General features: G+C 41.5%; 2 pseudogenes; both read left to right on the top strand.

Annotated features, from left to right (window-relative positions):
* Positions 1-9,241: 9,241 nt before the first annotated feature.
* On the top strand, positions 9,242-9,701 carry LOC101413727 (tumor protein p53-inducible nuclear protein 1 pseudogene; annotated as a pseudogene).
* A 2,528-nt stretch (positions 9,702-12,229) lies between these two features.
* Positions 12,230-25,083, top strand: part of LOC101418103 (eIF5-mimic protein 1-like) — a 70,235-nt pseudogene continuing 57,381 nt past the window's right edge.

Raw genomic sequence — 25,083 nt, 5'->3', positions numbered from 1 at the left:
ACTAGGGTGTGAATCGGTCCAAGTTGGAAAGAGGCCAGTGGCTGCTGTTTTAACTCTGCCCCCAGCCTGAGGGGAAGCCAGGCTGACAAAAAATCACAGTGAAGGTAGGAACTAGTTTCTTTCACCCAGATCAGCCTGCAGCCCTAGACTAGGCTTCAGCCCTACCTCTGGCAGGAAGGAGGCTGGCAGGCCCTGAACCAACCTATCCAGGTAACTGCAGGTGCCTTTGGCTGGCACACACTGAATAATTGGAAGTCTACTGGGGCAACTGCAGTCATTTTAGACCTGCACTGGATAGATTGCTACCCACACCTGCAGTTCCATCCCTGCCCAGGCAGGGGAGAAAGGGGTGTGAAGCTTCATCAGCCTCTCTGGGCAACTACAGTCTAGGCCTCCATGATTTGGATTATTCCACACAGCTGTGACTCTGTCACTACCCCTTGCAAAGGAGAAAGTTGGGAAAGCTTCATCAGTCCCTGGGGCAATGAGGGCAGCTTGAGCCTCCACAGCTTATAGCACCAACTACATCCTTGGCTCCTACTGCACAACCAGCAAGGGAGAAAGGGCAGGAAGTCCTAAACTAAAGAGAAAAACTGCACCCAGAATAAATACTCTAGTAAGCCAGATGCCAAGACACCAACAAAAAATTACAATCCACACCAAGAAACAGGAAGAAATGGCCCAGTTAAAGGAACAAGATAAGTCTCTAGATGACATAAAGGAGTTGAGACAACTAATCATAGATGTTCAAATAAATCTCCTTAATAAATTCAATGAGATGGCTAAAGAGATTAAGAATATTAAGAAGACACTAGATCAACACAAAGAAGAATTTGAAATCATACATAGAAAATTAGCAGATTTTATGGGAATGAAAGGTGCAATAAATGAAATTTAAAAAACATTGGAGAGAGTGTGAACTGTAATGTAAAACTATGGTCCATGCATGCTTGCAGTGCTCCAACAATCAAAGAATGTGCCTTTCTGATGAAAGGGCATGTTGATGTGGGAGGAGTGGGGTGGGGAGTGGGGTATTTGGGAACCTCTTATGTTTTTTAACATAATGTTTTTTGTGATCTATTTATCTATTTTTAAAATAAACAATAAAAATTAAATTAAAAAAGAAAACAGTGGAATCATATAATTGCAGGTTTGAGGAGGCAGAAAAAAAGGATTGTGATCTTGAAGAAATGAACATACAAAAGAACAGATGAAAGAAAGAATGGAAAAAATTGAAGAAGGTCTCAGGGAACTAAATGACAGCAAAAGGCATGCAAACATATGGGCCATGGGTGTCCCAGAAGGAGAAAAGAAGAGAAAAGGGACAGAAGGTATATTTGAAGAAATAATGGTAGAAAATTTCCCAACCCTATTGAAGGACATAGATACCCATGTCCAAGAAGCACAACATACTTCCATCTGAAAAAATACAAACAGACTGACTCTGAGACACATATTAATCAGAATGTCAAATGCCAAAGACAAAGAGAGAATTCTGAGAACAGCAAGAGAAACACAATGCATAACATATAAGGGATATCCAATAAGGTTAAGTGCCGATTTCTCACCAGAAACTATGGAGGCAAGAGGACAGTGGGCTGGTACATTTACGATACTACAAGAGAAAAACTTCCAGCCAAGAATTGTATATCCAGCAAGACTGTCCTTCTAAAATGAGGGCAGGTTTAGAATATTCACAGATAAATAGAAACTGAGAGAATTTCTAAGCAAGAAACCAGATATTCAGGATATACTAAAGGGTATGCTAGAGCCTAAAAAGAAAAGACAGGAGAGAGGGGTCTGGAAGAGAGTCTAGAAATGAAGATTGTATCAATAAAAGTAACTAAAAGTGTCAAAAGAGTGGTGAAAATAAAATATGACAGATAAAACTCACATAGGAAGAAACTTAACCAACAATGTAAAGTACTTGTATTTAGAAAACTACAATTCAGTGTTAAAAGAAATCAAAAAAAGCCTAAATAACTGGAAGAACATTTCATGCTCATGGATTGGAAGACTAAATATCATTAAGATGTCAAGTCTACTTCAAATTGATATACAGATTCAATGCAATCCCAATAAAAATTCCACCAGCATTTTTTAAAAATTGAAAACAAGATCATCAAATTTATATGGAAGGGTAAGGGGTCCTGAATAGCCAGAACATCATAAAAAGGAATAGTGAACCCTCATCTCCAGACTTTAAATCATATTACCTAGCTATAGTGGTAAAAACAACATGGTACTGGCCTAAAGACAGGCACATAGACCAATGGAACCAAACTTATGGTTCAGAAACAGACTTTTACATGTATGGTCAAGTGATTTTTTACTACCTGTCAAACCCACACAGTTTGGGCAGAACAGTCCATTCAACAAATGGTGCTGAAAGAACTGGATATCCACAGCCAAAAGAAGGAAAGAGGATTCCTATCTCATACTTTATCCAAAAATTAACTCAAAATGGATCAAAAACCTAAAAATAAAAGCAAGAACCATAAAACTTCTAGAAGAAATTGTAGGAAAATATATTCAAGACCTGGTGGTAGGTGGTGGATTCTTAAAGGAGATAAGAGGAGAACTGAGATGGACTACTGATGTGTAATGTATGTAGAATGTTTTAATTAGCTTTACTGTAAAAGTGTGGAAATGTTTAGAGTGGATGGTAACACATTGTGAGTAAAAGCTAGTTTATAAATGGGGATATGGCTGAAAATGGTAGTCTAGGTACGTAAATGCCAATTGACAAAATGCTAGAGAATAATCTAGGAACTGAATAGTACAATAAACCAAGAGATGGATGAGAATTCTGGTTGATGGTACAGATGCAAGAGTATCCATTGTAAGCTAGAGCAAATGTACATCACTACTGCAGGGTGCTGGGAATGTGGAGAAGCTTGGGAAAAATACAACTGGAGTGACCTATGGACTGTGGTTAGCAGTAATAATATAATATTCTTGCATCTATGCCAAAGATGTACTGTGTTGATAATGGGCAATATGGGAAAATGTGAGCCAAATGTACAATATGGCCATGGTAACAATCAGATGATATTATCTTATCTGTAACAAATATTCCACCACAGCATGGTGTGTTGATAAAGGGATGTTGTTTGGGAATTCTGCACATGTGCATAATTGTTTTATAAGTTTACAACTTCTGGCATAAAAAATATATATTTAAATAATAATAATAGGGTGGGTTGGGGGAAAAACACACCAAATGTAAGATAAGGACTATAATTAGTAGTAAGATTTTTTTAAAAATTTATTCCACCCTTTCCCTTGCGGTTTGCTTGCTGTCTGCTCTCTGTGTCCATTTGCTGTGTGTTCTTCTGTGTTTTTTGCTTGTCTCCCTTTCGTTGCATCATCTTGCTGCACCAGCTCTCCATGGCACGTGGGCCGTCAGCTCTCTGTGGCACACAGGCCAGCTTGCCTTCACAAGAAGGCCCCGGGACACGAACCCAGGGCTTCCCATATGGTAGGCGGGAGCCCAATGATTGAGCCACAACCACTTCCCAGTAGTAAGATTTTGACAATATTCTTTCGTAATTTGTAACAAACATCTCACGACAATGCAAGGTGTTGGTGGAAGGTTGATGTATGTGACACCTGTATGATGTTATGCATGTTTGCTTTGTAAGTTCACAACTTTTACTATACACTTAATTGTTTATGCATGTTCATATATAAATGATATAAAGATAATAATAATAGGGTGGGTTGGGGGAAAAATACCTTGGTTAATTAATATTTTGACAAAGCTCTTTAATCATTACTTAAAAAGGTTTAACAACAATGTAAGGTGTTGGTGGTAGGGTGAGTTATGAGAGTCCTATATGATGTTATATATGTTTGGTAAATTCACAACTATTACTATACACTTATTGTTTATGTATGTTTATGTACGAGTGATATACTTCAATAAATTAATTAAAATATATTTTTTTAAAGGGAGAGATTAAGATATTCTCAGATAAACAAAAGCCGAGGAAGATCAACTACTAGACCAGCCCTACAATATATACTAAAGAGTGTTCTGCAGGTTGGGAGAAAAGGAAAAGAGAAAATAGATCAAAGCTGTATGACGAAATAAAGGTTTCTGGTAAAGGTAATGACATGGGTAAATATAACTGGCAATATTATTATATTTTTGTTTTGTAACTTCACTTTTTACTTCCTACAAGATCTAAAAGGCAAATGCATAAAATAAAATAACTCATAATGTATAAGCACGTAATTAGTGATGAGAGCTATGGGAAGCAGACATGGCTCAACTGACAGAGCATCTGTCTACCATATGGAGGGTCCAGGGTTTGATCCACAAGGCCTCCTGACTCTTGTGGGAGCTTACCAGCTTACCAGCTGGCCCACGCGTAGTACTGCCACACACAAAGAGTGCCGTGCCACACAGGGGCGCCCCCGCATAGGATGCCCCATATGCAGGTGTGCACCCCACAAGGAGAGCCGCCCCTCCTTGTGTGAAAAAACTGCAGCCCATCCAGGAGTGGTGCTGCACACACAGAGAGTTGATGCAGCAAGATGACGCAACAAAAAAGAGATGCAGTTTCCCAGTGATACCAGATAATGCAAGCGGACACAGAAGAACACATAGTGAATGGACACAGAGAGCAGACAATGGGGGAGAGGGAGGGGAGAGAAATAAATAAAATAAATCTTTAAAAAAAAGGAACTATATAAGGTGGAGGGACAGAAGGGTGTAAGAACATAGTTTACATATACTATTGAAGTCAAGGTGGTATCAAAGCAAATGAGATTGTTATAGATTTAGGATGTTAAATTTAAGTCCCAGAGTAACTACAAAGATAATATCAGAGACTACGAAATCTCATAGAGACAGAAATTAGAGTACAGGTTGCCAAGGGCAGGGCGCAGGAATGGGGAGTTGATGCATAATAAAGGTAGAGTTTCTATTTGGGGAGATGGGGAAGTTTTAGCAATGGAAGGTGGTAAAGATACTGAAACACTGTGAATGTGATTAATCCCACTGAATGGTATGCTTGGTTGAGATGGAAAAGTTTATGCTGTATAATATGTTCCCACAATTAAAAAAAAAAATAGAAGGAGCAACTAAAGAGGCAATATCAATTAAATTCAATGTGTGAACCTGGAAAGGATCTAAGAAGGGAAGAGGGAAAGCTCAAAAGGACATTATTGGGACATATGAAAAAATGGAAATATAGATTCTCAGCTTTATATAAATATTAAATTTCTTGAACTTGATAACTGCACTTAAGGAGATTATATAAGTGAATATCCTTGTTCTTAAAAGAAATGTGCATGGCAAAACCGAGTGTTCAAAAACCATGTGAATACCTACATTCAAGTGTTCAGAATTGTATTGATAGAAGGATGGATGGATAGATAGATAGATATGGCAAATGTGGCAAAATGTTAAAATTGGTGCATCTGGGTATCTGAGAAGATAGGGGTATGTTGGTGTATCTGTACTGAGTTTGTATTATTTTTGTAACTCTCTTGTAAGTTTTAAAGTATTTCAAAATAAAAAGTTTTGGTAGTGGATGTGGCTCAAGCAGTTGAGGGCCTGCTTCCCACAGGGAAGGTCCCAGGTTTGGTTCCTGGTGCCTCCTGAAAAACAAAAAATTAACAAGCAAAACAAATGAGGAAACCAACCCAGTGAAGTCAATGCAGCTCAGTGCTAAAGCACCAGCATTCCACATATGAAGTCCCGGGTTCAATCCCCAACCCATGGTACCTCAAAAAAAAAAATTAAATAAAAAATAAAATTAAATAAATTTTAAAAATAGTTTTAAAAATAGAATATTAAATACACATGCCTTAAAAATAGTAAATATGATGACCACCATACTTGAAAAGATCTGTGATGACTATAATCTATCCGTAGGCTGGTCAGTTGATGTGATACCTCCATGGAATTATGTTCCTTAATGTCAACAAGAATAATGAAATCCTGGAACAATAAAATAAAATAATAGAAAAGTTCTCCTGGATTTCCTATTTCTATATTTATTACAATGACCGTTTGAAGTTCTTTTATGAATCCCAAAAAGAAAAAGATTATATTTTGAACTAATCCATTCCTGTGAGTGTGAGACTCTTTTGACTGGACTATGTCAGTGAGGCATGAGCCAGCTTGGGTCTCTGACCTCTTGCTAGGTTTGACAGAAGCAGAGAAAGAGAGACAGAGAGAGACAGAGAAAAAGGAAAAGGCAGCCATCACATTGCTCCTGCCATTTGAGAGAGAGGACTTTAGGAAAAGAGAGACGCTCCAAGGGTTAAGAGAGGTCCCAGAGTCTGGAGCCAGCAGAGCACAGAGACAAGGGAAGACGCCCCTGAGGGACTGGATCAACGAAGTAGTTCAAGACTCAGATGAGCTCTGCCGTATGCCTAATAGCTCACAGCTGATTTCAGGAAGAAAGAGCAGCTGAGACTGAGAGAGGAGGTTGGAAAGAGACAGGCCCTATGCCTGGATGCTCACAGCTGAGCTCTGGAAGCTGGGCTCCAAGATGCCAAGCCTGGAAGAGAAGCCAGACATCACCTGCCATCTTGCTTCACCACGTGGCACCTGACTTTGGTGAGAAAGCATCTCTGATGGTGCCTTGATTTGGACATTTCATGGCCTCAGAACTTATTTAGGGTAAGCTTTTACCCAAGATAAAATTCCCATTATAAAAGTCAAGCATTTCCAGTACTTTACATACATAGTCCTGTGGCAAACTAAGGCAATTACAAACAATAGATTTGGGCTAGCATCTTGGTGTATAGTGATGAGAAGCACAGGACTGAGAGTTGTGCTGGGCATTTTTACTTACACCTATCTGTATTCTGTTCTCTGCCCAAGAGGCTGAACTGAACGGAAGGACTATATCAAAGGTCTCTCTCACTCTCTGGCTTAAGGTTGGGTTTGGCCAATGGTAACACTAACAGGAGACTGGAAGGTAGAAGAGTGGAGAAAAGGTATCTACTCCTTCCCTGCTAGGCTGTGGATTGCCCACGTCCCTCTGTCAGAGGCCATAGGTTCTGGCTGGTGGTTCTCTCCATACAGGTAGTCTCTTCTGGTTCTGAAACTCTTTCCTCCCTTTGCTCCTTCAAGTGGTTGCTAGCTCTAGGACATTGCACCATCCCTTCGCTAAACACTGCCCACACCTTTGTAAAGGGCCCCTTCACGGACTCATCTCAATTACCCTATTAAGCATGCCATATGGTTCACAGTGGGACCTAGAATAATGCAGCTTCTACTTTCTCTCGGCAAAGAAATTACCTATGCACTTCTCAAATATGTGATCCACACTATCCCAGAATTCCACTTTAAACTAATGTCTTGGGGACAATTCTAGTATCAATTACTGTATTATTCAGGGTCCTAGGGATGGTTTTGTGAGAGCAAAGGGCTGTGGCATTTGCTCACCATGAAATGATGGTGACTATAACTATTGTGAAGTCACCTATTTCTAATTGCCCTAGAAATCGTGTGGTAGAGGTCAGGAAATAAAGTGAAAGCTTGATTTTCAGCATAGGGCACAGGTCAAAATTGGAAAGCCTTGATGGCAGCTTAAGTGATTGGCATTCTCCTTAAGTTACAGGGTAGGTATGGTTGAAGATCAAGCTCACTACTGATGCTAAGTAGGATCCTCAGAAATAGAATAGGGACATTTGGACAGACACAGGCAAAATTGAGAACCAGCCTACAATGTGTCCAGTGGAACACATCCTGTGGTTATTTCCACAGTCCCACTGTGGAAATGGGTACACTGGAAGAATTCCAACGCTTTCCTGACACATGAAGTCAGAGCTTTTATAGTAGGGAGGACCAAAAGGAAGCTCTGGAAATGCGCCCCCACACTCCACCAAGATAGGGAGCCCAAAGCAGTGCTGCATCCCTTGGGGAATTATAGAGGACCAGTGCCACCATCAAAGATGTGAAATACAGTAACAGTGGTGATTCCTAACACATCCCCATTTAACACAGTTTGGCCAGTGCAAGAGCCAAATAGATCTTGGGAAATTACAATAGATAATTACAAACTTAATTAGATGATGATTCCAGTCACAGCCGTGGTTCTTAATATGATTTTATAGAAGCAAAGAAATAGAACTTTTGACGCCTGGTTTGTAGCTACCACCCTAACAAATTTTTTTAACCTATCCCTATCAGCAAAGGTAATCAGAAGCCAGTTGCCTTTCCATGTAGGCACAGCAGTACACCTGAATACACTCAGGGCTCAGGCGGCAATCTTGTTCTCTGTCATAATAGAGTCAAAAGAGTCCTTGATCATCTTGATTTCCCACAGAATATCACGCTCACCCAATATAATTATAACCTTGCGCCCAGTGAGTGAACAGAAAGTAGACATAGGTGCTTAAGTAAGATATATACATGCCAGAGGTTGGGAGATAAACACCAAGAAGATTGAGGGGACTGCCACAAGTTCCTAAGGGTCCAGAGGTCTGGAATTTGGGATATCACCTCTAAAATGAGAGATAAGTTGCTTCATTCAGTCTATCACAGTGAAAGAGGCACAATGATTTTGGAGTCCACATTGACTACATTTCGGCAGACTTCTTGAGCCCATTTACTGGGGAACCTGTAAGCCTGTTTTGAGTAAGGAGCAAGAGAAGACCATGTGACAGGTCCAGGCCACAGTACAAAGCTGTCCTGTCACCCGGCCCTCTCTCAGCAGACCAGGATTAGAAGTGCCGGGGGCAGCCCGGGGTACCGCAGGGAACCTCTGGTAAACCTCAAGGGGAAAATCTGCCAGCAATTCTCCATTTTCCAAGCAATGCCTGCCTTGCTGCTAGGCCCTGGGAGAAACCGAATGCTTGACCGAGGTAACCGCCCACCCATGAGCTGGGTGCTTATCTTACAGGCATTATCTAAAACCGGACTGCAGAGCTTTCCCCCTGCGCTGCACAGCAACAAAAGGAGAGAGACGGCGCGGAGGCGCGGAAACAGGAGGGCTGGAGCGGGCGCCCCGCTGGTCGGAGAACCACCAGGGCTCCCAGCTACCTCAGCAGCCCCGCCCCTGGGCGCGCGTTTTCCCCCTCCAAGGGAGCCATCTTTCTGCGCCGCACAGGCCGGTCTGCAAGTCGGGCCCACGAATAGTAACTCGCGCTGCTTCTCCCCTAAATTGAACAAGCACCCTGTGCACCTTAGTCTCCTGCCAGTCCCGTTGCACTCCTGAGTTGTGAAATCTCAGCTATCGAGACATCCGGCCCAGCTCTCAGTCTTACCTTAACCATGTTCCAGAGGCTGAATGAAATGTTTGTGGGGGAAGAAGCAGAATTTAGTGAGGAAGAAGATGTTGAATGGATTCTTGTTAACTTCAGAGACACCTGTACTGGTTTCTCAACAGAGGAAGTAGAGGACATCAGTGAAGAGCAGCCTACAGAGCAACCTTCAGTCTTCTCCTGTTGCCCTGCATCTCTTGAGTACTTGGCTGGTCCAAGTGATTCCAGCTTCCTAGAGTTTGAGTCCTGTCCAATGGAAGAGACCTAGCTTATTACCCTTTCCCCATGTTTTACTGCAGGTGGATTAACCACTCTCAAGGTGGAAACTAGTCCTATGGAAAACCTCATCGAACATCCCAGCATGTCTGTTTACTGTATGTAAGTCCTGCCCACGTCTGAATGAGGCCAGCTGGGGTACTGGCAAATTGCATAACCCAACTAGTCCCAGGGCCAAGAAAAGCTGCTTATAAGACTCACTGGCACACATGGCAGATGGCTCCGGAGTTTGGTGACTTGCCAGTGGGCCCTACTTTGGAGTTTGTGCGCCCGAGTGTGACAGAGTTAGATTCAGATGTGACTTCTTGACACATGCCTCTTCTGTCCCTTTTATTGAACCTATGTTTGGTGCTGGAGTTGGTGGGTGTATGTCCAAGAGACTTGAATCTCTGGGCTGTCCATGTGCCAGCTGGGCCCTGAGGCTCAGCGGAGTTGCAACACCTACTCTCCAGTTCACTGGACTTGCCCAGGACAACTAACAAGGAGGTGACAATGGACAACTACTGCACCAGGGAGCCAAGAGAGTCTACAGCTGCCAGCAGGAGAGTCTCATCCATCAGTCATATGGGATCACAGCCCCCTCTCAATTAGAAGTGGAGTGGGCATCACCATCCCAGAACCCTCAAGATTAGGGAATAAAATATGGACTAGAGTGGACTTATTGGTATTCTACTATAGACTTATTGTGATTCTAGCAATGGAAGAAATTATATCATTGATGTGGAGACAGTGGCCACTGGAGTTCCTGAAGTTAGGGAGAGGGAAAAAGAAGTGTAATATGGGGACATTTTCAGGACTTGGAGTTGTCCTGAATGACATTGCAAAGACAGAGGCAGGCCATTATATGTCCTGCCATAACCCACTGAATGGACTGGGAGGCAGTGTAAACTACAATGTAAACTATGATCCATACTTAGTGGCAATGCTCCAAAATGTGTTCAAGTGCAATGAATATACCACACTAATGAAAGAAGCTGTTAATGTGGGAAAGGGTGGGAGGTGTGGGGAATGGAGCATATGGGAATCCCTTATATTTTTTATGTAACATTTTATGTAATCTAAGTATCTTTTCAAAAGAAATTAAAAATGTATCTTTAAAAAGACTCACTAACACAGAAGTGGAAGCTCAAAATTAAATGGGGCAGCAAATTCATTGCTGTGTTGCAGCTCTTGCTGTTCATACAACTTTTCTGGAACAGCCCAAGAGCTTTCACCCTTCCCAGTGGATAAAAGAACGTAGTGAAAGGCAGTGTCTGAAAAGAAATAGCCTTCATTGCCAAAATCTTACCAGGGATTGCCACTCTTGGCAAGTCAAGCACATGGCTGGGTTGTTCATCAGCCCTGCCCATGTCAGTTCAATTATTAAGACTTTCAAGTGTTTTGGGTGGTTTCTTTTGGTTTGTGGACATGTGTATAGATGTACAATGAAGATGCTGTCTCTTTACAGCCAATTGATGACCGTAGTTTCATCAGTGTTTAGACACTATCCTGAAAACCAGATTTACATGCTATGTATCTCAGTGCCTTGCTCTTAAACATTCACTTTTTTAATAACTTTTTCAGAATATTTTTGGAAACATAGCAATACATTTACAGTGTTTGGTGTTTGGGGATGTCCTTAAATCTATTAAGGTGTACACAAATAGTCAGCATTCTAAAGACATTCTTCCCAAGTACAAGAGTAGTCATATTTCTATTTCATTTTGGTTTTTGGGTTTTTTTTTAAGATTTATTTTTTATTTTATTTCTCTCCCCTTCCCTGCCGCCCCCACCCCCAGTTGTCTGCTCTCTGTATCCATTCACTGCATGTTCTGTGTCCGCTTGTATTCTTGTCAGCGGCACCAGGAATCTGTGTCTCGTTTTGTTGTATCGTCTTGCTGCATCAGGTCTCTGTGTGTGCAGCACCACTCCTGGGCAGGCTGCACTTTTTTGCACTGGGCGGCTCTCATAACGGGGCACACTCCTTGCATGTGGGGCTCCCCTATGCGGGGGACACCCCTGCATGGCATGGCACTCCTTGTGCGCATCAGTACTACGCATGGGCCAGCTCACCATACGGGTCAGGAGGCCCTGGGTTTGAACCCTGGACCTCCCATGTGGTAGGCGGACACTCTGTCCATTGAGCCAAATCCCTCATTTTATTTTGTATTACTTAATCTTTTGAGTAATTAAAAATCTATTCTCAAGGTCAGCCTTTATTGACCACTACTTGATCATATTTTCTGTATATCACGAATACGTTTTTACACACTAACAAGAGCATTAACAGGTGATAATTGCCATGGAAATAATGGAATTATGGCTGAACTTTCTTTTGAAAAAAAACTTGATGTATTTCTATATGGGTTTTTTTTTCCAGATTAGTCATGCAGTTCACTTTGGAATTCAGGTACATTGAGTTTCAGCAAATAGCGCTTTCAGTAATTCTGATATAACAATATGATGGTGTACAGACAGGCATCATGGGAGTAGCGCTTGTCTCACATGCAGAGGAGTTAAGTTAGGCCTGTGAAATTATATTTGGAAAAATGTATGCCTATAACTAACCCATTAGTCCAGTCTTTAAGTTGTTTCAATTCTTTTCTGCCAGCTCTGCCCGCCCTATCTCACATGAGCTGTTTAGAAGCACTCGCCTAGGAAGTCTAGTGACTTCACATTTATTTCTACCCAAAGGAGAAGAGATAGGCTTTGTATTTCCAGACACAGTGGTAAATCCTCCGCCATGGAGTCTGTCCTGCCAAGTGGCAAGAACAGGTAAGGGGCAGGAGGGGACTGTTGGTAACAGCTTTTCATAGTGTCTAAATGAAGAATGACAGGTTGACTTCCTTGAGTTTTCGGTCTTAGTTTTACTCAGGCTTCAGGCAAGATCTTTAACCACTTTGGCCTCTGTTTCTTCCACCAATAGGGAAGTAATGATATTTACCTCCTCATAGAGTTGTGAGGACTATGTGTTGATCTGAAGTGCGAGTGTGGGCTGCTGAGAACTGAGCCCTGTGTGAAATTCAAAGGTTCTCTCTACCAAATCTAGCAATGGGGGTGATGGAATGTGGCAATTTTCCTGCCACAACTGGTTTTCAGTGTTGGTGCTAATGAGACCTTGGTACAGGATTCAATTCACATGTGGGCCAGTTAACTCAACAAAGAAAATCTATTCCCTTACCTCTCATCAGTCACTTCATCTTTTAGCAGTTGTGATGGGTTTTGCTGAGCCAACCACACTCACTGACTTCCCCTTGAAATTAAGTAAACATATACAGTCAAAAGCACATTTTACCAAGAGAATGGTAGTGACACCCTCATAAACAGATTTTTTTTTACCTTCTCTGCAAACCTAATTAAATAGTACATGTCTATAAAATGTTATCATTAAAGAAGTAGAATATAGCTGTGTGAATTATATTCTTCAGTGATCCTGTAAGCAGTCTGAAGCAGGGAACTATGGAGAGCTGATTTGTTTGTTTTAGGCAAAGAGCTGTACTCTTTTCTGACTAGACTGGAGTGGTTGGAATTGTAAGAGGTCAAATAGTGTAGTTTAGATGTAGTTTAGTAATTAGTTAGGGAGCAGGTATAGCTCAGTGGCTGAGCATCTGTCTTGCATGTATGAAGTCCCAGGTTCAATTACTGGTACCCCCTAAAATAGGGGTTCTTAACCTTTTTTGTTCCATGAACCCCTTTGCCAGTTAGGTGAAAACCACAGACCCCTCAGAATGTAGCAGCAGATAGTTTTATGACACTCAACTAGTGTCAGGCCTAACAACTACCGTAATTTCGAAGTATAGATGAGTGAGAGCAATTTTTCAAGTTAGGCAACAACTGTGATGTGATATGAAATGAATACTACTGTAATTTATCACATACATTCATAAGTGATGAAAATGCTAGATTTCAGTTAGAGGTCAGAGAAAACAAAGATAAGTTGCTTTTTTTCAATTCAAGTTCATGGACCCCCTGCAATCTCTCCACGGACTCCTTGGGGACTCATGGACCCCTCGTTAAGAACCCCTGTCCTAAATAAATAAATGAATAAATAAAAGCTTCTGGGAGAAATATTCCAGAAATGGGTTGACTTTTACAGTGGAATTTATTAGGTTAAGAGCTTACAGTTCTGAGGCTGTGAAAGTGTCCAAATCAAGGCATCATTAGAGATGCTTTCTCACTGAGTTGCAGCTGTGGGCAATCAGGCACATGGCAGAGCACACTGCCTGCAGGCTCTTCTCTCCTGTCTCCTCTTGACCTCAGTGCCTTCAACTTTGGGCTGCTCTTTCTGTGGCTTTTCTCTCTCCTTAGTTCGTCAATTTCTGGAGGCTTCTGTCTGTCTCTGCAGCCTTCTTTCTGTGTCCATGGCTTTTTATTCCTCCATTTACAAAGGACTCCAGTAAGAGGATTTAAGACCCACTCTGGGTCATGCAATCTAATCAAAGGCCATTAACTAAAGTAATTTAATCAAAAGGAACAGGTTTTTGGGGGGTCCACCCAGCTTCAAACTGTCACATTCCACCCTATAGATCCCCAAAATACATGTTTTTTCCATATGCAAAATACATTCATTCCATCACAATATTTCAAAAATCATAAATCATTTCAGTAACAGTATTTAGTAGAAAATCTTATCAAAATCAGTTAAAGGCATATGGTCTGTCTTGGGGCAGAATTCTCCTCAGGCTGTAGACCTGGGAAACTTAGAAAACAAAACAAGTTACCTGTTTCCTCTGTACAAAGGAGGGACAGTTAGAGAATTAACGTTCGCATAGACACAGGGAGAAATTGGAAGGAAAAGAAGGGTCCCAGGTCCCAAAGAGTTCTGAAAACCTGCATAGTATACTCTAGTAGATTTCAAAGTCTGAGAGTCATCTGTACAGTGAAGGTTTCTTCTTCTCCAGGCCTCATGGAGCAGTAGTCCCACCCCTTCCAAAGACCTGCCCAACGGCCATGTTTCCAGCTCCACCCTCATCAAGCATCTGGGTGGGAGTCAAATTCTAGACCTCACCTTCTGAGGACACTTGGGTGATGGCTACACTCTCCCCAATCTCCTGAGAACATGCTCAGCCCGTTTGTCACAGTGGGGTGGAGACCAAACTCTCCCCAGTCCCCAGGGAATGTGCCCCACCCTCTCTGAAGCCTGGGGCAGCCACACTCTTCTTGAACAAGGGGGTAGAAGACACCCCCTCTCCAACTGCTGAGGCATACTCATCTTTTCACACACACGGTGGGTCCTTCTCTTGGCCCAAGAAGATACCTTAAGTCCAGACCTCATCTTCCACAGTTCTGCCCTTGAAGTTGTTTTTCATTCAATCTCTCCCTTTTCTGTCCCCTTTAGTCCAGGCTGGCAGCAGTTCTGTTCATACAGATCTTGCTAACCAAAAAAAAAAGTTGGTTTCCCATTCAGGAACAAGGGGTCCAAACGGTCAGACAGTAAGACTTTCCTCAGATCCTTCCTGGATAACTACAGTTCCAATCCTGACTTACACTGAAAAGACTGGCTGGTTTCATGTTCAGTTGAGTCTTCACATGGTGCATTTTTCTCTGGGGACTCATTTTCCAGAAGCTCAGAATTTCCCAAACCATCAATTTCTATTTTCTTTGTACCCAGGAGTTCAGTTCTCAGCTTATCCCTCTCCTCTCACATTTTGCTCTAAGCTGAAAGGAGAAGCCAGACCATGCTTTTCACATTTAGTTTGGAAATCTCCTCAGTTACATGTCCAAATGCGTCACTTTCTAATTCTGCCTTCCATCTAACATCAGGAGTCAATTTTCCCAAGCTCTCTGCTACTTTAAAGCAAGAATTGCCTTCCTTCCACTTTGCAATGACTTCATCATCATTTCTAAGGCCTCATCAGAAGTATCTTTAGCATCCATATTTTTACCAACAGTCTCTTCAAAGCAATCTAAGCCTTTTCTATCAAGCATCTTACAATTCTTCCAAATCTTCCCCTTACCCATTTTTAAAGTCCTTTTAACTTTTTTGGTATTTGCATAGCAGCATACACCTCACTCTCCTGGTAGTAATTTCTATTTTGGTTTGCTAAAAGCTGGTGGGAACAATGTGCCAGAAATGTGTTGGCCTTTATAATGGGAATTTACTAGGTTAAAAGCTTACACTTCATTCTGAGGCCATCAAAGTGTCCAAACCAAGGCATCATCAGAGATGCTATCTCACCAAGCTGCAGTTGTGGGTGATCAAACACACGGTTGCAACATCAGAAAATGTGCAGCTGTGGACAGTCCGGCATATGGCTCCTCTCTCCCTTCTGCTCTAGGCTAGCTTCTGGCTAACGTGACTTCCTCTCAACCTCTGTGTTCTGTTGATTCCAGCTTCTGGTCCTCAGGACCTTCTCTCTCAGTTTCTGGGTTCTTCTCTGACACTGCAGTTAGTTCTGTGTCTGTGGTTTTTTATTCCTCCATTTATAAAGGACTTCAGTAAGAGGATTAAGACCCACCCAGGGTCCCGCAATCTCATCAAAGGCCCTTGTGACATTTTGAAGTTCTTTTATGAATCCCAAAAAAGAAAAAGATTATGGTTTTGAACTAACATTCCTGTGGATGTGAGACGTTTTTGTTTGGGCTACATCAGTGAGGCATGACTCAGGTTGAGTCTCTGCCTACTTGCTGGGTCTTATAAATGGAGACACAAAGAGAGAGACATAGGAAAAGGGAGCTCTGCATTTTTGATTCTGCCACATGAGAGAAAGAAAAAAGTAGAGAAAGGATTCCAGTTTCACCTACAGCTGCGGAAAAGCAGGGGAACACCGAGAGGCTGAGAGAGGTCCTGGAGTCTGGAACCAGCAGAGCACAGAGACACAGAAAGAGGCCCCCATGGGGCTGGACCCATAGAGAAGCTCAAGGCTGAAGAGATAAGCCATAAGCCTGATAACTTAGAGCTGAACTTGTGAAGACATGCGAGACAGAGAGGAGGCTGGACAGAGACAAGCCCTATGCCTGGTCGCCCATAGATGAGCTCCAGGAGATGGTAAATTCTGGAATGGAAGCAAAGGCCTTGGCAGAGGTCAGCCACCATTTTGATCCACCACATGGCAGGATGCCAGGATCACCATAGCTAACTAGGGTGAGAAAGCATCTCTGATGATACTTTGATTTGGACATGCCATGGTCTTGGAACTGTAAGCTTTTATCCAAATAAAATTCCCATGATAAAAACCAACCCATTTCTGGTACTTTGCATCTGCAGTCCTATGGCAAACTAAGACAGCCTTTAAGTGAAGTAATTTGACCAAAACCTCCCTCCAACAATAGGTTTGCGTGCACAGGAATGGATTAGCTTTAAGAACAGGATTTTCTGGGGTCCATCCAGCTTCAAGCTGTCACAGTTGATAATTACTTTTGCTATTGTAAATATTATTACTTTACAATGTACTTTAGTGCATATTCCTTAAAATTCAAGCAGTGAGAAATAAGACACTCTGAATTTAGTAGCTATGGTTATTTCTAAACTGATAACATAGAATGTTATTTGGAAAAGTCTGGAAAACATGGTACATACAAGCAGCGTTTTGCAAAGGAGCATCTTGGTTTTTGCAATGCAAATGCACCGTGTTTCTCAAATTTTGTGTTTTTGTTAATAAGACATTTTATAATTTTTTTAAAAAAACTGAATTGCACAGCAGCATTCCATTGTGAACTAGAAATGGTATATGTAAGACCGAACCCAAGCAAGTCTAAAAGGCACAAACTGCTCAGACTGGTGGCTCACACCCCCATACTAACTGCACCAACTGTCTTGCCAATTGCATTTAACTTACACTTATAGCCACTCCAGGAGTTCACTCTGACCAGATATTGAAAGAGATAAAACTCAGACCTTTATCTGCGTAACATGGTAGCACCGCTATAAATAAATAGCCATTGCAATACAGCCCTACCCCTGGGCAACCTTGAAAGACAATGATGAAGAGAAATCCCCCAGAGAACACAACTTCAGGTTATAAATCTGGTTTTCCACTTCTTTTAGAAGGAGAGATTGTCTAAGATAAGGATCTACACTAATTCAAGGTGATTGACTAACAGGTTGACTGGCTATTCAGAGACTTAGAAAGAACAAGATTGAAAGATTGATGGCAAGGACTGGGGAAATGTATACAGATAGGTTTCTTGGAATGGAAAGAAAGTTTGAAGATATTTACATCCCTATAAATTCCCACCAGGAGCCATCCATTTCAGAGGTGGACCCAATGATCAGGTACACAAGGTAACCTGCCCTGTGGATATTTGTTAGTCTCTTCCTCTAGCCTTCTTCAGGACTAGAAAGATTAGTGTTTTTTTTAAAATCCTACCCCCTCCCTAAGATAGATCCCTTGTCTGTCTGCTCATTGTCTCCATATCTTCCTCAGGAATCACCAGGAACAAAACCTGGGACCTTCCATGAGGGAGGTGGGCACTCAAATGCTTGAGCCACATCTGCTCCCAAAAGTGGTTAGCTTTTAACTCTGTTGTTAGCCTTAGGCTTCTGTACCATCTTTGGTTGCTTCCCATAAACCCCAATCTAACCAACAGGACATAGGATAACCTTTTGGTCATCCTGCCCACAACTTTTTTTTAAACTTTTCCCAACTATCCAGTAACATCTATTTTTTTTCTGCAGCAAAGGAATAGAATAAACAGCTTTAATAGCGCTCCTATGACAAAGTCAGGGACCAGGTAAAAAACAAAATAAGACTGAGAATTAGAATTGGAATGTTTGGGTGGGCAAGTCTGAGAATATTGAACCCCCAGATCCACCCCCCACACACAAGCTTTTTGGGCTTGCAGAAGGAGCTCCTTCCCCCATGCTCAATGATAGCAGCCTCCCCACACCTGGATACCCTGAAAAGACCCTACCTCTCAAGTGAAACTTGTCCTTCTCATGGTTTGCCCCCATTTTCCCTCCTTGCTGCCAGACCAATAATGCAAATCAGGTAAAAGCACATACAGTGAATTGAAATACAATCCCTGCTCTAGGAGGAAATAGCATGCTTACCTAAACAATTGCAAGATCTGGTCTATATTTACCAACAAGAAGTGTGGCAACACCAGGGGGTGTGGACCACCGGAGTGGATGATCAGGCTAGACAGAGAAGAATGCATTGTCATGGGCTCACTTTCCCATGCCTCAGAATTTAATATCCTGGCAAGAACACCTGGGGCTGGTCTTTTTAAAAATATATATTTCTAATTTATTTTTTAAAAATACTTAAATTACATAAAATGTTACATAAAAAATATAAGGGATTCCCATATGTCCTACTCCCCATATGTGAGATCCTACTGAAACATGCATAAGCGTTACCTTTCTGATGACCTCCCAACTCACTTTGAAGCCTCTTAGTCATATAACCTCATTTGTCTTTACCTCTTTCCCCTTTTATTCAAGGCCTTTTCCAGTTGCATCACCAGCCAGTACTTGGTAGTAATTCCTCAGTCCCAGGGAGGCTCATCCCTGGGAGTCATGTCCCATGCTGGGGGGAAGGTAATGTATTTATATGGTAAGTTTGGCTTAGAGAGAGGCCATATTTGAACAACATGGAGGCTTTCAGAAGGTAACTTTCAGGCACCCTACAATACTAGGCTAAGTTGCAAATTCAAGAGCTAAAGGCTCAAGGGCTCATCAATGGGCCATCCTTCTTCACTAGTCAATATTCTTTCAGTTGTGTGTATCTCTACCCACTGTGGCAATGTGGGGCTGATCTTAAAGCACTGCTAGGATGGCTCCTTGAAGCTTGGGCAGACACAGCATTGGTAGAGATGCTTAACATGCCTTGAGAGAGCATTGAAAAGAGGCCAGAAGTTTAGGGAGGGGGGATGTTGGAATGGATTGATATGTGTAGCTGGAAAATCACAGCATCTGACTTACTTCTCTGGGAGGATCCAGAGGACTCTTCCTTCATTAAAGCAATTAAGGAATGCTCCAGTAAGAAAAGGGACAAGATTGAAAATAGGAGATGCTGCCACAAAATTGGGTTCCCCTAAAATTAAATGTCAATAGAAAGAAAGCTAAAGAATAATCTAGGGACTGAAAAACACAGTGAACCTAGAGGTGGTTGAGAATTGTGGTTAAGGGTACAAAGGCAAGACTGTCCTTCTGTGAACTAGAGCAGATGTACATCACTATTGCAGGATGATGGGAATATGGAGAAGTATGGGAAAACTACAATTGGTGTGACCTATAGACTGTGGTTAACAGCAATACTATAATATTCTTGCATCAATGCCAAAGCTGTACTGTATTGATAATGGAGTTATATGGAAAAAGTGTACCAAATGTATGCTATGGACCATGATTGGTGGTAATAGTCTGATGATATTGTCTCATAATCTGTAACAAATGTTCCACCAGGATGTGGAATTGTATGGGAAATCTACACATCTGTATGATTGTTTTGCAAGATCACAATATCTGTAACAAAAAAATATTTTTAAAAAATAGTATGGGTTGGGGGAAAAATGTAAGATAAGGACTATAGTTGGTAGTGATATTTTGACAATGCTCTTGCATAGCTTGTAACAAATGGATTTCACAACAATACAAAGAGTTGGTGGATGGGTGATGTATGAGACCCCTGTGTGATGTCATGTATGTTTATTTTGTAAGTTCACAATATTTACTATACACTTATTGTTTAGGTGTGTTCATGTATGAATGATATACTTCAAAAAACTTTTAAAAATGTTTTAAAAATTGTGTTCTCTTGGGAAACGGACTTTGGCCCAGTGGTTAGGGCGTCCGTCTACCATATGGGAGGTCCGCGGTTCAAACCCCGGGCCTCCTTGACCCGTGTGGAGCTGGCCATGCACAGTGCTGATGCGTGCAAGGAGTGCCTTGCCACGCAAGGGTGTCCCCCGCGTGGGGGAGCCCCACACGCAAGGAGTTGCGCCCGTGAGGAAAGCCGCCCAGCGTGAAAAGAAAGAGCAGCCTGCCCAGGAATGGCGCCGCCCACACTTCCCGTGCCGCTGATGACAACAGAAGCGGACAAAGAAACAAAAGCAGACAAAGAAACAAGACGCAGCAAATAGACACCAAGAACAGACAACCAGGGGAGGGGGGGGAAATTAAATAAATAAATAAATCTTTAAAAAAAAAAAACAAAAAAAAATTGTGTTCTCTGGTATCAAAGTGGATGATGTGAGCAGGCTCCTTTGCCTTTTTGCTTCCACTGGGCTCGGTCAGAGTGGAGTGCCAGCAGGAGTATGGTGCAGCGGGAGATTTTTCCCCCAACCCTCTCCATGTGGGTTGCCACTAGCTGTTTTCCTGCCCCCCTCTATAGCCCACTGGATGGACTGGGGGAGAGTGTGAACTACAATGTAAACTATGGTTCTTGTAGTGTGGCAGTGCTCCAGGATGTGTTCACCAAATGCAATGAATGTGCCTTTCTGATGAAAGGGGATGTTGATGTGGGACGAGAGGGGGTGGGTGGGGTGTGGGGTATATGGGAGCCTCTTATGTTTTTTAACATAACATTTTGTGTGATCTATTTATCTTTTTTAAAAAAGACAATTAAGAAATAATTTTAAAAAAGAAGTTCCTTTAAGACTGCTCTCTCCCCGCAGTCTTTCCATCTCCGGGTTTAGATAAAAGTTCCCTCCCCTCACCTCTTTAATTCTAGGGGTATTTTCTGAGCCCTCAGTTACCAACTCCAGGGCATTACATTGCTCCTTTGGATTTCTCATTACCCTCATTACTCCGCTTCACTTTTGTAAATAATCTCTTTATTAAACGCTCCTCAAATTACCTATTTCTTACTAGGGTCCATATGTGCTTAGAATGTATTTAGAAAGCTATTCCAGAAATCTTGAGGAGGGGAACTGGGTGATTAGGAGACAGGGACGCAAGAGAAACTTTAAGTGTATACTTTTGAATTTTGAACCATGTAAATGCATTTCTTATTTTAAAAAATATGACACACCTTTGTACCCTCTTAATGGCAATGTTAAGTCTAGAGGAAAGAGACAATGAGGCAATTCATATTATAAGCCTTAAAAATGTAACACAGTATTTCCACTTCTAGGAATTTATCCTAAGGAAATAATTGAAATACAAAGATTCACGTGCAAGGATTCACTACAACATTTACTTATGCAAGAGAAAATTTGCCAACAAAGTAAATGCTCAACAATAGGGACATTGGGGGGGGGGGAATATGTTATTAAAGTTACAGAGAACTGTACTTTTAGCCTTTTAGAAAAATGTTGAAAAGCACAGGAGAATCTCATCATATAATCTTAGATGACAAATGTAGAATACAGAAGAGTGTGACAATTTTGTAAAATATATGTGTGCAAATTATATTTATTTTACCACTAAAAGCAATGAGGTGGAGAATGGTTAAATACTTGTACATGCTCAAGGGCACACAGTTAATTAATTTGGATTTGGGGGGCTGCAAGTAAACAACAGAATCATTTCATTTTCTCACCAAGCCTGAGGGGAGATAATTCCAGGCTTGGTCTGGCAGCTCAATTATGTCATTAGGTACACTTTCAGTGTGTAAACCTTTTGTCCTCAGGCTTATTGCGTCATCATCACAATGTAGCTGCTACAGCTCCAACTATCACATCATGACAGAAAATGATCAAATAAGAAGGTTTTAGTAAGTAAGATCAACTCTCTGTCTGGGGCATCCATGTTTCTCATTGGGGGCTCATGATGCAACCCAGGGTTTATGCAAATATGCCTACACTGCAAAATGAGTCTTATAATGAGTCTATTATTTTTGTTTAGCCAACTTGAAACAAAACTATAAATAGAGTCAACCTTTTAATGGATTATCTTCATCTGTAAAATGAGTGGTTTGGACTAGATGATCGCTGAGGTTCCTTTCAGCCCTACCTGACTCTGATTAGGAAAAAGCCTAGCAGAAAACAAACCAAATTATTAATTGTGGTTAACTTTGGATAGTGAGATTATGGGGAATTTTCATTTTCTTTTTTTCCCAAGTTGTCTGCAATGAGTATGTGCCAGTTAGAAAATATATCATTTTTAAAGCATCACAAATTTTCTATACTTTTTAAAACTAACTTTGCAAACATAATAAATGTCATGACTTTTTTTGTTTGTTTGTTTGTTTGTTTGTCTGCCAGTAGTTCAGCCTTTTAAAATAAGATCCTTTCCAGTACGCTGGCCATCCAATTGTACAGGTGTCAAAGTTATCTGTGGTAACAGTTATGGGCCTTTAGTAAAATAGTAGGCATGGGTCATGGTGGATAGTAAGCAAGTTTTTTCTCCTCTTGTGGGCTCAATTGCCTCAACAACAGAAATCCCCCCAAGAAAAGCCACAAAATATGTGGATAAAACAATAATGCCCTTAACTGCCTGGAAAACTTAGTTATGAAGGATGGGGTTGTAAAATTAAATACATCTGTATTTATTTATAGAATATTTGGAACTGCATACTTTTTACTTTGCTTCTCATGAAAATTGAAATGTCTTTTAACAAATTCTGAAGTTCTTTGGGTCTGATGCAGCTCACAAATTCCTTAATATTCATGATACATTGACACATTTAAAAAAGAACTAGGCAAATGATTACGCTTTCCCCCACAGTACTCATTTTCCATGATCTAGTAATACAAATGTACCCAATATTCACCACTGATTACTATGTGCCAGGCAGTGTACAAGTGCTATACATGCACTCTGTCATTTCATCACCACAGCAATATTATATGGAAGGTATTATTATCTCCAATTTATAGATGAGATCAAGGCTCAGAGAGAAGGGATAACTAGGTTTGCAATAATTAACAAACTGTGACTCAGTTTCTGCAGATAGGCATTGAGGAGAGACAAACCCCCACCCCCATAAGTCATCTAAAAGCATGGCACTTCCCCAAAGGTTGGACATGGGAGTAAAGTGAGATAGAGACCTTCACTCCCTGCAAATCAAAGCACCACCTGCTCCTCCAGCATTCCAAGAAAACATAACTCCCTAACCCACTACCCTCTAGCCATGCAAGGGAAAATTTCACCTCTAGGGATTCCTATTGGCCCCTGCACCTCACTCAGACCCCCGATCACCTCCCACTGACTATCATTTCCCCACCTAGGACTGTACTGTATAAATTCAAATCCCCCCTTTCCAGAAGTGGACTGAAGTCTCTCTTCAGACCCTCACCATGCCAGCGGGGGTGCTGAAGTCTATTCTTCATACTCCCTCCATTGGGAGAGTTTCCCAATAAACTTTCTGCCTGCAGTCTTCATGTCCCAGTGAGCACCCCCTTTTCTCCAACATTGCCCAAAGTTACATAGCTAACAAATGGTGAATTCAAGATTCCAGCAAATATAAGTCTGATTCCAAAGCCCAAGCTTTTAAGCACTATGCTATAATGCCTAATTTCTCTGTTTAATGTATTTGACCCAATTACCTCTTCCACTTAGAAGGTACCTGATGCTTTGTTCCAGGAATATCAGTATTTTATTCTCAACTATAGTTCATTTTCTACTCTCCATATTCTTTCAAGGAGTGCCTCTGCAGTAGGAGTATCTTCCTCCTCCAAGCAAGAATGGATTTGATTGTTTCTTCCTTTCATTTCTAGAACAACAACTTTCCTCCCGTAGAATCTTAGACTGGTTTATTCTTCTCTCAAACCCATTGTCCTCACTTTTCTACCATATTCTCCATTGCTCTAAAGCTTCCTGGGCCTGAACTAGGATTGGCTTTGCCCTATACTTCATTTGCCTTAAAGGAAGAGAACAATGGAATACCTCCAAATATAATTATTGAAATATGATGACCGCAACAAATCTCCTAGAGCTAATAAAGGAATTCAGCAAAGTGACAAGGTACAAGAGCAATGTCAAAAATCAGCAGTGTTTCTATATACTAGTAATGAACCATCTGAAGGAAAAATCAAGGAAAAATTGTCATTTACAGTAGCAACTAAAAGAATCAAATATCTAAGAATAAATATAACCAAGGATATAAAGGACTTGTACACAGAAAATCATTGAACAGTACTAAAAGAAATTAAAGGAGACCTAAAGGAATGGACAGATATTCTGTCTTCATGGATTGAGAAACTAAGTATTTTTAAGATGTCAGTTCTACCCAAAGCAATTTACAGATTCCACACAATCCCAGTCAAAATTCTAACAACTGGGGAGCAGATGTATCTCAAGTAGTTAAGCTCCTGCTTCCTCTGTACAAAGTCCCGAGTTCGATCTCTGGTACCTCCTAAAAACAAATAAGGGAAGTGGACGTGGCTCAACTGATAGAGCATCTGCCTACCATATGGAGGATCCAGGGTTCAGTACCCAGGGCCTCCTGACCCGTGTGGTGAGCTGGCCCACACAGAGTGCTGCTGTAGGCAAGGAGTGCCATGCCACACAGGGGTGCCCCATGCACAAGGAGTGCACCCCGCAAGGAGAGCCTCCCCACATGAAAAAAACACAGCCCACCCAGGTATGGCACCGCACATACGGAGAGCTGATGCAGCAAAAGGATGCAGTTTCCCATTGCCACCATAACACAAGCAGACACAAAAGACCATACAGCGAATGGGCATAGAGAGCAAACAACGGGGTGGTGGGGGGGAAGGGTAGAGAAATAAAATAAATCTTAAAAAAACAAAAAAAAATTAAAAATAAAA

The sequence above is a fragment of the Dasypus novemcinctus genome, chromosome X (genome assembly GCF_030445035.2).
Source record: "Dasypus novemcinctus isolate mDasNov1 chromosome X, mDasNov1.1.hap2, whole genome shotgun sequence".
Classification (NCBI taxonomy): Eukaryota; Metazoa; Chordata; class Mammalia; order Cingulata; family Dasypodidae; genus Dasypus; species Dasypus novemcinctus.
This window is presented reverse-complemented; position numbering and strand designations above follow the sequence as displayed.